This window comes from Phalangium opilio, unplaced genomic scaffold, assembly GCF_054372755.1.
Source record: "Phalangium opilio isolate 3A_F unplaced genomic scaffold, DU_Popi_V2 ptg000011l_1, whole genome shotgun sequence".
Lineage (NCBI taxonomy): Eukaryota > Metazoa > Arthropoda > Arachnida > Opiliones > Phalangiidae > Phalangium > Phalangium opilio.
The window spans coordinates 10,248,466-10,253,873 of record NW_028324147.1 but is presented as its reverse complement, the minus strand read 5'-3'; the positions used below and the strand labels follow the sequence as shown (position 1 = coordinate 10,253,873).

At 35.7% G+C, this 5,408-nt stretch overlaps 1 non-coding gene across 1 annotated transcript; it reads right to left on the bottom strand.

Annotated features, from left to right (window-relative positions):
- Nucleotides 1-4,379: 4,379 nt before the first annotated feature.
- On the bottom strand, nt 4,380-4,452 carry TRNAV-UAC (transfer RNA valine (anticodon UAC)). The gene has a single exon. It is a non-coding gene; the product is annotated as a tRNA-Val (tRNA).
- Between the last annotated feature and the right edge of the window lie 956 nt (nt 4,453-5,408).

The window sequence follows — 5,408 nt, the reverse complement described above, 5'->3', positions numbered from 1 at the left end:
CGTCCCTCGAAGGTTCTGTGGGTCCAGGTTCACTTTCGACGCTGTATGATCTCATCTTCGACGGCATTATAAATTTGGTTTACTAAAACGAAACACAAAAGTAGAGATGTGAAATTACCGTGATTTTTAAAAATGGTAATTTACCCGGTAAATTACCGATTAAAATTTTGGAATAACAAAAATTACCGTAATTTATTTTTATTTTTATTTTATATTTTCACAGGCTTATTACCGCTGTAATTTACGTAATTTACCGGTAAACTTCCATTTTAAAATTACGGTAAGATATGAATCGGTAATTTACGCGGTATTTGGTGAATTACCAGTAATTTACGGACCGTAAATTATCGGCTCACATCTCTACACACAACATTTGTTGTGGCAAGAATTAAATGTGTTGCTCGTACCTCTTTATGGCTGTGGTGTTTTAAAATCCAGCTTGAACGATGGGAATGCTTTAGCTATTTAAATTTGAAATATGTTAATAATAATTTAATTATACCAAATATATACAACTACTTCTAGATTATGTTTAAAAACGACCTGGAAAGTCAGTACGAGCCGCCTTTGACTATGGCTTTGGCTGTTTACTAAAGTTCTACAGACCAACAACAGATGTTTTATACAATTATGTACTAGTACACAGGATTGCTGAAAGTCGGAATGCCTCTTGTACAGGTTTATTTGCGCCTAGGAAACTAATCTGGAAGGAGAAACTCTAATTGTAGTTATTATAAAAAAAGTTCGTCTCTAGTTTTTACTCCTAATTTTACACTGACTGTTAGTATATCTATAACATTTTAACAATGAACTTATTCTTTATTCATGAACCATCTTATTTCATTATTCGACTAAAATAATTTACTGTCTATTGTAGTAATTAGCAATTACTATTAGATATAATTACAATATTAATGGTATTTATTATCTTAGCAAGTTATTAACCCAAATTCCTCTACCCAACGTGTAGGACTGTTCATGAGCTCGAGCCAGCTCGGGCTCTTGATGAGCGAGCCGAGTTCGAGCCGACACTTTGGCCGCTCGTTTAATTGGTCTTGCTGAACTTGGTGAAAAATAAGAAATCGTCATCACAGTTGCGCGCGATTTTGCACATGACGTAAGTCTGGTGATTTATTGTTAAGCCATGGACATAGAATGTGCGTGAGGAAATTTTTTTTCACACTATCTTATAGCATGAAAAAAAATTTCCTCACGCGCATTCTTTCCATGATCTTACGATTCTGAGCACGAGCGTCATTTCTCCAGACTAGAAACGTCACTCGTGACGATTTGTTTTATTTTTCAATTAGCTCCTCCTACTTTATATATTTACCTATTAGCGAGCGACCTTTTTTAAGGTCAAGCCGAACCGTGCCGAGCGGACAGGCATCGAGTCATTACTACTCGCGAGCTTAGTCACTGAAATAGTGCTTCCCTTTTAGTCTTTCATCTCTCCATCAATAGCGTTCCATTGTATTTTTACATGAAATAAAGCGTGTGGAAATTTTGCTTTCTCTCGCCTCTAACCGTGATAATATAACGGATTCTTCACATTTTACCGAGCGTGTTTTACTGAACCACTATATTCCTAAACATGGGATGGCATTTCTAGTCGTTCTCAAGTCTTACGTAGGTAGTAGCAATTTGTGTTAACCAAGCCAACTCAGCTCGGCTCGATAATTTTCGAGCCGAGCCGCCGATTTTTCGACCCGAGCCGGGCCAAGTTTTAAAAAGCTCGCTCAGCTCGACTCCTGAACAGTCCTACCCACGTTTAGCTTTTGGTGATTCCTACATAGGGTCTTCAAGTTATATATATTCCTTGCTTCGTTTTAAACTATTTGCTAGAGAATTATACAAAATAAATAAAAACGATACTGGCCAATCGAACTTTTTATATATAAACTAAAAGTTCCTACTGCATAAGTGCACCAAAAACATGATATTTCAATTGAGCAAAGTTGTACTTACCTGAAAAAAACATTCCACGATATTCCTATAATTGTTGTGAAGACGTTCTGATTGTACCAATCGCCATCGCTTTAAACACAACACATTAATGCGAAAGAGCGAAAGGGGGATGCTTCATTGAATATAATATCGTACTTTGATCTTTCAACACGTTAGCGAACTGCTTACAATTATTCCGCCGGTTTTTGGCAGCGTTAGTGAATATCTTATAGCACGAATTATATTGAGAAACACGTAACATACGATTTGAATTAAAAATGAAATTAACAAAATTAACTTATATAATATTTCCGAAATATTAAACTAAAACCTGCATTGATTTACACAACATTTGTAATTTAATAATGCCGAACAATAAACACCACTCGGAAATTAAGACAACTTTATAGAATCAAGCAATACACAGAAATTGATACAATTTGCGATAATACTTACACGAAATTATCAATAAAAAATATGTTTATATAAAATTAAACACAAGATAACCCATTTAAGAGCATATGTATTCGAAGATCGAGTGGAAAAGGAAGGTCAAGCTAAACCAGAATTGGGAGCACAATTTCTACGTAAGGATAGTGTGGGCTGAAAACGTGGTCACATGACAAAGGTATAGCCATCTATAAATAAAGCTGACGCAAGCTAGTCTCCAAAGTAGGGCAAGGTTCGCTCGAGGAGAAGGAAAATATTTTTGGACGATTGTGTAACGATAAAACGGTTGAAATCCGAATAATTTATAATCTGCCACTATCCCTTTATTTTATTCACTATCCCTTCAACATAATTTCCGATATTGAATCCGACAACAACAAATTTACCAGGTTAACTTCTGAATAATAATATTATATAAAAACGTCTTGGTTTGGACCAAGGCCGAAAAAACAAACGATATGTGTGAGGTTTATCAATTGACTGAAGTTTCAGATATTGAAATTTTTTCTAGTTATTTTTATACACTCAATCCTTAATCAATATTTAATTCAATCAACTGATTTTACTGTTAATCGACCTAGTCCCTCTAAATTAATTGAAAAAATTACATATCTACGCTTTTTCAAGAACAATTACATTTTCCGAAAACATTCTATCGTGAAATTAATTTATCATGTCGAGGATACAGTATTGAATATTTGAAATGTTCTACTGGATGTCTAAAACAAGCAAGCGAACTTTGGCATAACTCGAATGGAAAATGTAAATATTTGATCGTGGATGCCAAACAAGGGTGTTGCGCGAATTTATACATTTAATTTCGTATATCGAAATGCTACATTTCTATTGTCGCCTCTTTGATGGTAAAGTTGCACTGGAACTTCCTTTTCCGTACTTAAGAATTTCTTGGTCATAACTCAGTCTATGGTAATATTGGCTGAGTGTGTTGCGACGGCTCAGATGACCCATACACTGAAACCACTGGTGATTATAAAATGCCATATATTGGGAAAATAGAGGAAGGGAGGGGGTGTCGGAGTTAAATGTGACCTTCTTGGCATAACTAGTAATGAATGATTTGTTTAACCATATTATTTCCGCGGGAAATGAATATAACAAGTCTGAGAAGTATTTCTGTTTATGTGATCTTTACCCTTTACCACACAGGATAAACTTTGTTGCTTTGTCTTAAGTAGACGACATTCACTCTAAACGACAGTCTTATCAACAACTTAAAACAGATTTAAACTTCTTTTGGTGCAAACTTGAAAATTTGTCAAGCCAGCAACAATTAAAACTATGTCGGTCAAGATGCTCACAAGTTAGTGAGTATCGACACGAAATCCCTTCAAAATAATTAATTTCATGATAAAATGTTTTCGGAAAATGTAATTGTTCTTGAAAAAGCGTAGATATGTAATTTTTTCAATTAATTTAGAGGGACTAGGTCGATTAACAGTAAAATCAGTTGATTGAATTAAATATTGATTAAGGATTGAGTGTATAAAAATAACTAGAAAAAATTTCAATATCTGAAACTTCAGTCAATTGATAAACCTCACACATATCGTTTGTTTTTTCGGCCTTGGTCCAAACCAAGACGTTTTTATATAATATCTGTCGCTTCAGTCTTAATGTAATTAAATTTTGAGTAATTATGTTTTCTTTACCGCTTATTATTATGTCCAATTACGATGGTCAAAACATGTATCTAGCAGGGCCCAAACGTTGCACCTTCCGCGTGTTAGGCGGACGAGATAACCACTACACTACACATACCTGGTAATACTGAGATTCCTAAGAGATCTAGCTTATTATTATGTCCAATCACGATGGTCAAAACATGTATCTACCAGGGCTCGAACCCGGGACCTTCCGCGTGTAAAGCGGACGTGATAACCACTACACAATGAATACTTGGTTATTCTGAGTTTTCGAAGAGATCTAGCTTATTATTGTGTCCAATAACGATAGTCAAGTCATGTATCTACCAGGGCTCGAACCTGGGACCTTCCGAGTGTAAAGCGGACGTGATAACCACTACACCATAGATACTTGGTTATTTTGAGTTTTCGAAGAGCTCTAGCATTATTATTATGTCCAATCACGATGGTCGAAACAAGTACTTCTGTAATTAACTAAAATTAACATACTTAGACTTAATTGTTTCTGATTAGACTAGCCGATCGCACACCCTGAATACTTAATTGTTAAATTAAGAGTATTCCGAAAAGTAACTTCGCTCTAGTTTTTCAGTTAGAGGTGGTTAAATATCACGAAAAACCCCATGTTAATCTCCATAGGAAAATTGGTAAAAGCATGTGAATTTTGATTTAACGTTACAAAAGAGTATCAAGTCATATCTACAAGGGCCTACCGGCCCTGTAGAATAAAATATTTTGAGCAAATGTTATTTTGGTGAAAAAACGAAGACAAGTATTTTTATCAATAATTTGTTCATAATCATGACTTTAAACTTAAAATGTTCCATTTTGTTCTCTTATCTATTGCTTTTTCTAGTCCAGTAAGGAATATTTTTATTAATATAGAGATGACTTGGGGAAACAGCGAAGGAAAACAAAGGAGACATATTAATTTATAACTTGTTTATAGAAAGAACTGCTACGAAGTTCTTTTCACAAGATGTTAAATATTTCTGGATGATATTTATGATTTTGTATTGTAACTTGTATTGTAATCAAAGTTGGCGCCGGCCACTTCACTAAGCCATTCAGCATCCACTTTCCCAGTCGGGCCGAGTGGACCAACCTGCTGCCTCTTGGCACTGGAGGTGAAACTATTTGGTTCACCGATGGTTCCAAGACTGACTCCGGCGCTGGCGCCGGCTATTACTGCCAAACCACAAGGGTCGATTTTTCTGCTTGCCTGGGCACCTTTGCTAGTGTGTTCCAGGCGGAAATTGCCGCGATCTGTTGCGCAGATTACTGCATTAACAAAGGGTATACCGGACGGACTGTGAGAATTTACCCTGACAGTCAGGCCGCCTTGAA